This window comes from Ursus americanus, chromosome 9, assembly GCF_024610735.1.
Source record: "Ursus americanus isolate L20-20 chromosome 9, mUrsAme1.1.p, whole genome shotgun sequence".
NCBI lineage: Eukaryota > Metazoa > Chordata > Mammalia > Carnivora > Ursidae > Ursus > Ursus americanus.
The window spans coordinates 17,246,945-17,260,327 of NC_142135.1; the positions used below are offsets into that span (position 1 = coordinate 17,246,945).

General features: G+C 37.6%; 1 protein-coding gene and 1 non-coding gene across 7 annotated transcripts in view; both read left to right on the plus strand.

Moving 5' to 3' along the window:
• Window positions 1-13,383, plus strand: part of LOC148109424 (uncharacterized) — a 325,915-nt gene that overhangs the window by 207,821 nt on the left and 104,711 nt on the right. The gene's annotated exons all lie outside the window — the stretch shown is intronic.
• On the plus strand, window positions 1,431-1,538 carry LOC123797992 (U6 spliceosomal RNA). Its single transcript, XR_006781147.1, has one exon. It is a non-coding gene; the product is annotated as a U6 spliceosomal RNA (small nuclear RNA).

The following is a 13,383-nucleotide window of genomic DNA, read 5'->3' on the forward strand; positions in this document are numbered from 1 at the left end:
ACTGTTTCCTGAAAACCTCCATGGACCTGACCCTGATCTAGGTACTAGGGATATGGTGCTCCATGTTCAGGTCTTTGAGTCTGGTAGTATATAGACAATTATAATACAGCATGGTTAGTGGTATGACGAACATTAAGTAGAGAAAAAGCTCTTCTAATTCACCTGGGGCAGATAGTGGTGACCTCCTCTCTCCTCCTGGGTGAAGAGAGACCTGTAAGCTGTGTTCACAGGAGTACATAAGATTAGGAGTGGAGACTTATTTTGACTTAATACGAGGGAGGTCTTTCTGGTAGAGATGCTGGAAGATAGAATAGCAGGCCATGGAAAGCAATGGTTCTTGTCACTAGAAGAGGACAATCTAGCAAAAGCTGGGAGGTCAATTTTTGCAGAGATGTTTCAGAGGGGTCTCGAGCACTTGAATAAGAGATTGAGTAGATGACTTTTAAAATACAGTTCTGAGAATCTGTGATTCTTAAGGGATCTGGAAGGGCTTAGATGATCTTCCCGAGGTGGCTAAATCAGAATGAGGCCTGGCTAGTCTGGGCAGTGTAGCCGCCTTGGTAATCAAGAGTGACCACGATGATGACATATTCATGCTGTGATGTAGCTAGTTTTAATTTATTTTTATTTTGAAGAACAATATAAGATCCATGGATGCATTTTCATTATAGGAAAATTAAAATACTATCAAAGCATATAGAGTAAAAGTAAAGTCTTCTTTCTACTGTCCCTCTTGCTCCTCTTTCTGCCCCACCCTCCATTTCATAGGGCTCCCCCACTTTAATTCCACCCATTGAGACAGTGACTCCACTTTTCATTCCTCATCCTTCCATCCTTCTTTTCACTAATATCTGTGCCTATATGTGTTCATATATATTTAGTTTTTCAAAAACCATGAATGGGATCGTACTATAAATACTATTCATTCGTTTTTTCATTTAGCACCAATTGTGAAAGTACATATAAATGAACATTGGGTGATACATATAAATAAATGCTCTTCATTTTAAAGGCCACTTTCTTTTCAAGGCTGCGTTGTGTTCCATAGCATAGCTATAACATGATGGTAAGATGACTTACAGGCATTTCCATTGTATTCACCTTGTTGCTATTATAAACAGTGCCTCAGTGGACAGCCTTATGGATACATCTGTGTGCCCAAGTGCAAGTATTTTGGTGGGATAGCTTTTGCAGGTTTTCTGAAGTAGAATTGCTCAACTAACAGGATGCACCTTGTAAATTCTGATGAATTACATCAGCCCTCTTCCAGAATATTGAACCAGTTTCTATTTTCACCAGCAGTGAAAGAAAGTGACCATTTCATCACACTGTTTGTGAAATAATATTGAAGAAAACCAGAATATGTCACTCCAAAATATGCCTCTTTGACATAAAAATTAGTTGGAGCTGAGGGCAATTAAGAAGGAGCAGTGCTTGCTTTGGCAAGCACATAAACTAAAATTGGAATAACATAGTGAAGATCAGCATGGCCCTGGCACAAGGATGACACGCAAATTCGTGAAGCATTAAAAAAAAAAAAAAAAAGGAAGGAGCAAAGCTCCCCTTTGTCTGCCTAGAGGCGGGATACAAACTCTCCTTTCGTAAGAGACAGAGTCCTATCAGCTCAGAGACGGAAGCCGAGGAATCTGCAAACAAACCTTACTTCATTAGTTTCCTCCATATATTTACCTTCTCGAAGTTCACCTCCTGCAGCGGCCTAAAACTCGGGCTGATCATTTCTTTTCAAATTATTGTCTTTAGTTGAAGATGCTATAGAAGCTGAAATCCTGGGCTGCCCCTTTGAGTACCTCTAAGTCTCTCCCATGAGATGTGCTCTGCATGTGTTTATAAACTGGTTTTCTCTTATTAATTTGTCTTTTTGTTAAAAAGCCCCAACTTGAAAACTTAAGATGGGTGGAGGTAAATTTTCACCTTCCCTACAATATATTAACAATCTTTTATTTTTTTGTCCATCTATTAGGTAAAAATGTATTCTAGTTGTTTTAATTTAAATTCGTATGATTACCAATAAGGCTGATCATCTTTTAATATAGTACCTGGCAGCTGGTACATCATCTGTGAATTACCTCTTTATATAGTTTGTCTATAAATATGCATGAGAAACACTTTATTATGGATATTAATCTCTTTTATGTGTATGCCTATGTGACAAATACTTTAGTACGATGAATTACAAGTACATTTTAGTTTTTTCCTATGGCTTCTGGATTGCAAATGTTGATTTTTAAAAAGGATTTATTTATTTATTTTAGAAAGAGTGAGAGTGAACGTGCATGAGCAGGGAGAGGGGCAGAGGGATTGGGAGAGAGAGTCTGAAGCAGACTCTGCACTGAACAAGGAGCCCGACTCCGGCTCGATCTCAAAACCCTGAGATCAGAACCGGAGCCAAAACCAAGAGTTGGATGCTTAACTGACTGTGCCACCCAAGCACCCCAAGAATGTTGATTTTTAATGTGTGCAATAACTATTATGCCATCGCTGAACTAAGAGGTTAATACATGCATAAGGAAATAGAACACATCATGATGTTCTTTGTTTTTAATCTCCTTTTCTGCCACTTTCCTTCATTATTTTTTGCTTTTAAGTTGCAGGGCACCACATCCCTTCTGCAAATGCTCTGGTTTATGAACTTCTCTGATTCACTGCACAGGCTCGTTCCCCCTCAGGAATATCTTTCTCATATCCCAACCTTGAGAACTTCTACTCCTCCCCTCGGACCCCAGTCACATGGCACTTCCTTGGGTATGAACTTCCATAGCCACTCTAGAAAACAGAGAAGAGAAATAATCCCCTCATTTGGTTGCTAGAGTTACATTACACTAAACAGGTAAAGTAGGATGCTGGGGTCATGGAAGTTTCTCAGTAATTGTGTGTTGCCTCTCACCTAGTACCTACTGCACCAAAAACTGTATCATTGCTTACGTATGTAGCCCAGTTTTCTGCTTCATTGTGAATTCCTGGTGTACTGAGTTGTGTGTTTCTTCTTCAGCCTGCCTCGGGCACTCAATATGCATGCAGAGTTTTCTCATTGAGATTGATTGGTATCGGTTGGGCACATTGGCATATATGGTCTTTGTCCGACAAACAAAAGTAATGCATTTCCTCTTCTTTTTTCCCTTTTTTCAAATATGAGCTGCTATCATATTTAGAGAAAATATTTTGGTCAAAAGTATTCAGTTAATCTCAAGCACCTGGAAGTCTCTGTTACCATTGCTTCCTTTACTTAATTCCTATTCTGTGGTTTTGTCTAATTGTCAAATTTTGGAGTGTGTGCACTTTTATAAGTTGCTTTAAAATTTCATTAGTATACTTTTTAAATATATAAATTGAAAGATGGGTAATACCTGATGGTTTCAGTTTATATTATTATTTATTTTTATCTCAGATAATTTTATTATGGTGTCACTTACTTGGAGAACAAATAATACAAAAATATAAAATAGAAATGGAAAATTAACCACCCCTCAAACCTCAGTGCCAAAGGCATGGCAATACCACAAACATGCATACTTCATGGGATGTTATAATTGAACTTCAGATCTGGTTCTGAGCTTTCTGCATCTAAGATATAAAAGAGAAACAAAATTATTTACAAGATGTTTATTGTCTTAAACTATCCCTTTTACTGGTCCTTTCTTTAAATGCCTGTTCTTACTGGCAAATCCATGCTGTCTATAAGCATTTAATCTCAGCTTGTTTTCTGTGTGTTGGCCACATACCATCAACCAGATTGCAAGCTTTTCAAGGATAAGGACCTGCCTTTGCTTTTTTGGAATCACTTAGGGTAAGTGATTGGCAAACTGACATTGAAGAATTAGTGCTAAAATGGTAAAATTTGGCAAATTCTCAGAAGTATATGATTTAAATAGAAAATGGGGGCAGGGAAGAGCAGTGTGCCTGATCTGAAACTCAGCTCTGTGTGACCCACATATTTCTAACCATTTCATGAGCTAGCTCTGCAGTGTTCCCAAAGCTTGACTCATGTCAGGCAATCAGAATGGCGAAGGTTCCAGAGCTTGGTTTTTAAGACTATGATGTTGTTTTTTTTTAAATTGAAGTGCTGATCTTTTTGCTTTAGATTTTGGGGCTGAAAGAGTAAGTCACCCTATCCGTGGTTGCTATCTGTGAGGTTTACTTGACAACCTGAGTTGCTACAATGGCCACCATTTGATAAGGCAGAGGCTTTTCCTTCACACTGCCTTTCTTTTTTTTTTTTCTTTCTTTCTTTCTTTCTTTTCTCTAAGATTTATTCTATGAAAATGCCATGTGGTCTTAATCAGCTTTTCTCCCTTGCACCTTTGGTTTAATAGGCTTCTGGCATTTGGGTGTGCCTGAAACATTGATTTTTTTTCCCAACATTAAAAAACAGGCATATAAAATATAAAATTAAATAAAGACAGAGAATTAATATCCTGTTTTTTGAGACAAAGTGACTAATTAGAATGACACAGGTCTGTGGGGGGTTTAATGTATCTAATCTTTAGCAGGTGTGTTTGCTACCAGCCGACAACATCTTTCTCAGACGGAAGGTAGAGTCAAAAAGTGCTGGAATATAGAATCAAGATTCAAACCCATATCTAGGCTTTTAATTACTTTATCTCAGTGATACATATTATTAGAAGAAAATATTTTTTTTCTTTAGACAGGGAATTTTTGTTTCTTCTTAGATTGAAGTAGAACTTATAGCAGAGTTCAGACAATATTCTCCAACTTGGATTCAGTTCCCTCTAAACTGATTGTTAAGACTGCTGTTTTGTCTTGCAGTTAGGTTCCTGGGATTATAAAGTAGGCTTATCTTTATACGTCATGCTTTTGCCTAAACAGGTCCATGGATCAAGACATAATCAGCATAGGGGCGCCTGGGTGGCTCAGTGGGTTGGGCATCTGCCTTCAGCTCAGGTCATGATCCCAGGGTTCTGGGATCGAGTCCTGCATCAGTCTCCCTGCTCAGTGGAGAGCCTACTTCTCCCTCTCCCTCTGCTGTTCCCCCTGCTTGTGTGCCCTTTCTCTCTGTTAAATAAATAAATAAATAAAATCTTAAAAAAAAAGAGACATCATCAGCATATAAATTATTTGACTTCCGAAACTGTCTCTAGATTTTTTAATCTTCCAAATCTCTTCATGTGTGATAAAATGAAGCTCAAGAGTCATGTAAGATGCAAATGACTGCATCTCCACGAGAGGGGGCAGTGGGCACTACAGCATGCTGAAGTAGGCAGTGTCCCAGGAAATGTGGATCAGAACAGAGCATGGGAAATACCCAGGTCATTGCGGTGTTGGTAGGTGGGGCTCAGCCCCCTTTAAACCTTTCCTGGGGTGCCCCCTACCAAGCCAATAAAGAACCTTTGACAAGATTGAGGACTATATGTTGTCCCAGCAGAGTCAACTCACAAGGCTCTTTGAGCAGCCCAGAATGAGGAGTGGGACTTGTAATTAGCAGGCTGGGAAAGGCTGCTGCTAATTACTTATTAGTTGTAACCTTGAAGTATAGCTGGGGCCAGAGCTGGTCTGATGATTTCTGGGAATAGGTTTTGACAGAGACAGCTTGTTCTTTCTGAATCCCCTTAGGCTGTGCAGTCTTTGCTTGGAAAAGCATTGGAGTTTGGTGGAAAGGACTTTCACTGTACATTTCCTTCGATGGGTAGGTTTAGGGAGCTAGGAAGGAGAAAATCATCTATAGTGATGGGGAAAACCTTTTATGGAGTCAAGGCTATTCAAATGTTTTTTTAATGGAAGTATTCATGGTTTAATTTTTTTCTTAGAAGTAATATGATAAAAACAATGTATTGTTTAGGGATTGCTGTGTGCCAAGTACTTTTCAAAAATGCTTTAAATATATCGATTAAATGTTAACAGCCCTATGAGGTAGTTAGTATTATTCCCATTTCACAGATAAGGGAACAGGCATAGAGAAGTTAAGTAATAATTTGTATTAATTTTAATGTTTAGCCACCTCTCAACATAATATTTACATTTCCTGATTTGTTCATAAGCCACCAAGGCAGATAATAGTCTCATTTGCTCTTTCTCTCTTTATTATACCTTGGGTCCCAAACCAATCTGATTGATTACTTCATAGAGATGATATTGGCATTTTGGGTAGACTACTTTTCATTTCATGGGATGGTCCACTGAAGGGTATCAGGATATGCTACCCCAAATTGTGACTTTAAACACAGAGATCATTTTGAGCAAGGGGCCACTGAGAACCAGCAGGTTCAGGAAAAGCTCTTTACCTCCCTCTAACTGTTTAAAAATAGAGTATAAATTTCAGCTGAGAAATTTTAAAGATATTATTGGTTTTATTCAACTATTCATGAGTCAGGCAGCATCACATCTAGCAAACATCTAGCAAACATGTAGCAAATGAGGCTTTAAAGAGTTGAACAGAATGGAAGACTTAGGGGCAGAAGGAGGCAGGACAAAGAGGTTGGTTATTCTAGCCAAGTGCTGATTGTTTCAGGCAAGGTCACCTTTCTTTGGGGGATTACCTCATGGTGCTGTCCAAATGATTGCAGAATGACTGGTTAAGTTTGCATTCCTGGGAGAGGCTGAACTTGCAATTAGGTTTTGTATTAAGTCTTAGTTTGTTGACATGGGCTTAGCACAAGTGAATTCATTTTGGATCTGTTGCCTCTCTCTCTCTCTCTCTCAACAGTATGTACATACTTAAAACTTTTTTTTTCTTCTTGTTAACCTGCCTTTATTCAGTTTGATTTGTGGGCCTCCCCTTGAACCTAAGAGGGTAGAAGGAAAATGATTTTTACTCACCTACATCACCTGCTGTAGGGCATTTAGAGCCCTTGGCACTCACCCTCTGCATGCCAATAGTACATTTTTCCTGGTTTTTAATGACAACCAGCCCCCTTCCTACATATCCAAAAGCCCCCAGGTGGGTAATTTCACCTCTAGTTGAGAACCACTGATGAATTTTCTATATATTTACTTTTTAGACATGTCTTGTAGTTGTTTTTAAACATTGTAAAATGTTAGCAACAGGATAAGAATTATTATAGCTCCTTTGTTGGTATGTATAGGTAATATTCATCGTTGTGTCTTATCTGAACAATTCTTTGTTCTTGAATCTAGATTCTAGAGTTTCTTTTGTCAGCCTTAGCTTCGGGGATTGGGCTCCATGAAAAACTGAAAAAGTGTTTACAACTAGGGTCAATTTACTCCTCTCACTGCTTATACTCAAAACTACTAAATCCCCACCTTTCCCCCAAATTTTGACTATACCCAACTTCAATTTCCATGTCTAATCTTTCATAGAATTTTCATTCTTCTTGATTGTATTTAATAATTGGATTTTGATGACCATGTTTGATTTCTGGCTTAGCTCATCTCTTTGTTCTTGCAGCCACCATGTCACAAATGAGCATTTCCTGCTCTAAGACTCTGATTCTGTAACTGTGTCCCAACTTTGGTCTTTGAATTGGGGTTTTCTCTCTTTGGAATACAGACCCCTAGAGGAACCCCCTGGATGCTCCAAGTCTTCATCTAAATAGAGTCAATACAGACTCATGGTGCTCTTAGATGCAGCCTAATGAATTGCCTTTGTTAAAGAAGAGAGCCTAGTGGCTCATATCAGCATCCCATTAGGCATTTTTTTATGTTAATAGAATTTACTTCCTAACCAGAAGTGTGTACAGTAATTTCTCTTCCTTTTTATGTTTTAAATTGCAGATGTGAAGAAACAATCCCAGTGGGAGATTATCAGCTGCCCCATGTTTTCTCCACATAAACCATCCTTTTCCTTATTTTGATATTTCATCTTTTACCTTCTAGGAGTAGTAGTCTTAGAATCATAGAATGCCAGGGTTAAAGCAGCTCAGCAGTTACCTAATTCAGTATCCCTTCAACTGCTGAATCCTAGCATTTCCCTTTGATTCTTACTATATATTACATCTCTCTGCTGAAATTCCCCTTATATTCATGCATGTTGTCTACCTTTTCTACTATTTTCTTTAACATAATAGTGGTAATTATTTTGAAGTTCCTGCCTGAGAGTTCCAACATCTGAGTCTTCTGAGTCTGGTTATGTTGATTGCTTTATCTCTTGACAGTGGCATTTTGTTTTGTTTTGTTTGTTTCTTTTTGTTTTTAATGTGTCTCATCATTTTGATTCATTGCTGCACATCATGGATGAGGTACAGAGACTGAGGTAGATAACATTTATGCTCAGAAATGGATATGCCTCTTTTTCTATCAGGCTGTTATTGCGCATGGGGTTGAGCTGGCCTAGTCAGATGTTGAGCTAAATTTGGGTTTGTGTTGCTACTGTTAACCTTTAGTGCTCCAGAACTTGAAATTATTCCAGTAATTAAATTATCCAGTAATCACTCCCTTTACCGAGGGGCTAAAAGGAACCTTTTTTCTGACAAACACTTTGACCAGAGTTTTATAAATTGTAGAAAAAATTGTATTATGATGATGCATTTGCACACTGGTTTCCTGAAAATAGATTGTTTTGATTTTATCACCCTTACATTGACATTTATAGTTACAGTCTTGATACACAGCCAAACCACAAGTCTAGATTTGGAGAAATGAGTATGAGGCTATAAAGATGGGTCATCTAATAGGATAGTAAATCAAACACTGACTCCGTGGCTGGTTGACTTGTACTAAATGAATGAGAAAAGTAATGAGTTGTAGGTTGTTTTTCCTAAGGTTGACATAAACCTCCTTTTCTGTTCCCTTAAATTTGATTCTTTTGGCTACCAGCCCAGTATAAACTGTTGTCAGAGCCTCTATGAGTCAGTGATTTTTAGCTCTACACTGTACTCTTCATCTTCAGGACATCCTTATGCCTAAACTCACAGGATTATAGAGTCATAAAAGTGACCTGCAGGGTAACTGGGGATTTTTCAGAAAAGGGTAAGCAGGAGTTCTTATCTAGGTTTCATAGATTTTTTGTGGGGGAGGGAGAGACCAAGGATTATCTTTGGAGAGTCTGCAGAACTCCCAAGATTGTACATAAAGCTAATATATATGTATATTTTGTCTTGAAGAAAAAGCCCATAACTTTCTTCAGATTCTCAAAGTGGCTTGTGGTGCCTTAAATCTTTGCCACAATTAGAATAAGATACCAAAGTAGGCAGTAGCAACTCTTCTTCATAGGCTGAAGCCATATGGCCTCTCTGCCAGACATTAGGGTCTGCAAATTCCTAGAGGCCAGGGCTTTCTTACTTGTTTTTGTCACTGCCTACCTTCTAGCACAGTGGCTAGCACTAGGACATTATCACTGTAGGATAACATCAACAAATTAAAAGACGTCTTTCAGAAGAAAAAAGTTATATACTGTGCATGTTTAATGAAATTGTCACTTTAATTTTGAAAATATTAAAGTGTGAAAAAATGTTGCTTTCTGGATTGAGAAAATATGATAGCATAATCTTAACTGTTCCTTGTTGAATGGATGGATGAATACATGGTAATCAGCATGAATAATTATAATTGTGACTGCCATTTATTAAATATTTATTATGTGACAGGCACTTCACCAAGCCCCCTGCATGCATTATCTCATTATTTGATATTTCAGCACTGCACGGCAAGTCATTATCTCAGTTTGACAAATGCGGAAATTCAGGCTAGAAGAATAAAGACTTTTAAAAGATCTTAGTACTGGTAAAAGGCAGAACAGAATTTGAATTCAGGTTTGTTTGAATATAAATCTCACACTTAAAGTTTGGTAAGTAAAGCCATAGACAACAAATTCATAAACAGATCTCCATTCTTCCCCTTATCTGCAATCAAGAATATAATTCCTGATATTTGTCTTGCTGATGCCTTGGTTTCTTTCATACACTCCCCATTACCTCCAGTGCATCAATTCCAGCATTGATTAGAACTTTTTGCCATAAAAATGGCTACAGGTCTGGTAAGTATTAATCAAATAGAAGTGTACCTAAAGGTGTTTTCTAAGAAAAGAAGGTGGTGGTTGCCTTGTGAGAAGATCAGAGAAAACCTCTATAAGGAATATGAATTGGCATTTATCACAAATTGTTGTATGGGTGTGAGGGCATGCATATAAACACAACTGTTTCTTTCATAATATACCAGTAGGCTCATTGACAGTAGTAATAGATTGTTCTTCTAAATATCCTGAATCTAGTGAAAAAATGCCTGGCATACATGAGTGCTAATACTTTTTATTTTTTTGAATGACTGTAAACAGAGTGATGGAGTTGTAATTTGAGGAAGATATTGCACCAAGAATTTTAAACACCATGGGCAAAAAATATTCTGGAAAACATAGCACAAATATTTTAAGATATAATTTGAGAGAGGACAACATCAAAGGATAATCACCATTCAAGTATATGGCCATTGACCATTCACTGATATTTTCTCTAAGAGGGTTTGGTAGATTCACAGGTTCATAACCATTTGAGATCACTTCGATTTTAGTGAATTTCAACTACACTCTTGTTAAATATAGCACTTCTTAGTGTCAGGACTCTGAAATCATAAGTCTTGCTTTGCCCTTATAGGAATCTCTTAATCTCAGTTATGATGACAGTGTACAGTAGGCAGAATTCCGTAGTGGATCTGTAGGGTCTCCTAATGTAACTCAGATTCTGTCTTCTTGGGTTGTGATATTCACTCCATTCGGACTGACACATTACTTGGATCTGATGTTCAGCATATTCTTGGGCCTTTAGTTACTTCTTCCTGGAGAGTTGGCAAGAAGTTTGGTGAGCATTAATTTTTAAACCCTGCAAAGGAAAATTTAGTTTAATTGAAACCCCTTTGGTGCTCTCTCAAGTTAGAGCACTAATTTCTTAAGAATAGTGTTAACCTGTCAAAATATTAAAAAAAAAAATGATTTCTCTTGGTTCACTTCAAAGGTTACCCAAAACTACTGCTGATATTTTTAATATATAATAGTTTAGAAAACATCTTTGTGCTGTCCAAGGTAAAATAAAGAGATCCTTTTTAATATTTTGGTTTACTATGTATGTTGTGTTTTTGTTTTAAATATAGGAAGCAATTTTATAGAAAGGACTTAGCATTTGTCATCATTTCTTTTCTTTGGAATTGGCTCTAGGTAATTTATTATAAGGTAATGTCTCTTTTGGGTAGGCTCCCCACATTTTTTTTTTTTTTTGTAATTTTTAGTTTTGTCGTGATGTCTTTATTTTTATTTTTGCTCTTTTATAGTGAGGGGGAGTGGACTTTGGAAGCAAAAATACTCGGTTTGGAGGTAGAAACCTTGGGACCTTGGATAAGCCATGTGACACCTGAATCTACTTCCCTATCTATAAAATGGGAACAAGAATTGTTCTGATTTTATAGCATCCTTCTCAAGGAGAAATGGAAAAATGCATGTCACATTGCTTTGTAAACAAAGGGAAATATATTTTTTTCATTTGTCAAATAGAAAAAATAATACCTATTTATGAGTTTGTTATGAGGATTAAATAATTCATGCATGTAAAATACTTAGAATTGTACCTGGCACATAATAAGCATTCAACAGATGTTAGACAATATTATTATTATTCTAACTATTAATTGCATTAAGCTTGTAGTCCAGAGGTTCAGTCTTGAATATTATGCAAGACAAAATAATCCATCTGAACAAGGCAGAACCAAATCTGGCTAAGAACTAGAAACAAAAACAAAAGGAAAAAAAACAAAACACAGAGTCACAAAAATAAAAAAAGAATCAACAAAGATAAATTTCTAATGTGCTATATACTGTTTGTGTCCCCTCAAAATTCATATGTTGAAATCCTAACTTGCAACTTGATGGGATGAGGAAGTGGGGCTTTTGGAGGTGATTAAGTTGGGAGGACAGAGCCTCAAGAATGGGATTAGTGATCTTATAAAAGAGGCCCAAGAGAGATCTTTCACCTTTGCCATCATGTGGGAACACTGTGAGAAGGTGCTGTGGACCAGAGAGCATGTACGTTGCGTACATGCAACAGACACTAAATTTGCTGTCACCTTAATCTCTGACTTTTCAGTCTGCAGAACTATGAGAGATAAACTTCTGTTATTTATGAGTCACCTAGTCTGTGGTGCTTTGTTTTAGTAACCTTAGACTAAGAATGGTGCTTCTCAAAAATAGTTTCAGGAGGAAAAATTGTTTGTGGCCTTAAAATACCCACCAAGTGCCTTTTTTTTTGGAAATTATGGTTTAACTGGCTCTGGTGGTTGAATCCACTTGGACATCTTGTTTCTCCTTCTCTTGTTTCCATGTTCCCCCACTGTGAGTCTGAGGTTGCAAGTCCTTAGGCAGTGAGAGCAGCACAATTAAGCAGAATTAATTGGCTCATGGATTCCAAGAAAACGTTGGAAGCACAGGGACTTGAGCAGAGCCTCAGAAAATATTAGAATCAGGTGCTCATTGATGCCACTGACTCTCATTTGTTTCTCTCTGGGTATCAGCCTTATATGCTCTCAGGAAAGTTCCCAAACTGTATACCTTAAAACTTCTGCCAGTTAGCAGAGACTGCTTTGGGGTACCATGTTCAAAATCCCAGGAAAAAACTCTGATGGGCCCAGCTTGGGCTAGGTGCATATGGTGGGATAATTAACCACGGGTAGAGGACATGTAGAAATATGGCAGCTTCCAGGATATAAGTTGAGAAGAGGGAGGAGTGTGTGAAGGGGTAATGGTGTTACAATTCTCACATTTAATCTGAGGGTATTCAGAAAATAATTACTGAGCATCTACTGTGTGTTAGTGCGTGTTATATACTAACTGCTTAAGATAAAAGATGTCTGCTGAAGTCTCTTCCAATCATAATATTCTGCAATTCTGTGAGATTTTACAGGAAAATGGCAAAGTAGCCAGTGTTGTTCTGGTATCCGTGAATTTTAAATAATTATCTTTAGGTTTACAATTCCGTCTCAGTGGTAGAAATAAAATAGTTTAAATTATCTGGACAAAACAATGCTTTAACTTTCTAATTTAGTACACCTTGTTTTTTTTTTTTTTCCTTAAATCCATTCACTGTTGGGAATGTTACTCAACACTAACACTATACGCAAGGCTTTCAGTCTTGAGTCCTGAGTAGTCCAGAACACACATACAAAAGTGGATTGGCTTTTACTTTGCTTTGTCTGGAAAGCTCTTCTTCCCAAATTTCCGCAAGATTTGCTTCCTTATTTCCTTTACATTTTTGCTCAGATGTCACTGTGGTAGAGTAATGACCCTCAGAGATCCTCAGGTCCTATCTCTGGAACCTGGGAATTATGTTAGGTTACACAGCAAAGGGTAATTAAGGTTGCAGATGGAATTAAGCTTGTAATCAGCTGACTTTAGCAAGACTAGCCTGGATTATCCAGGTGTAGCCAATGTAATCACAAGCCCTTAAAAAAGGCGGGGGCGGGGGGGGGGGCGGG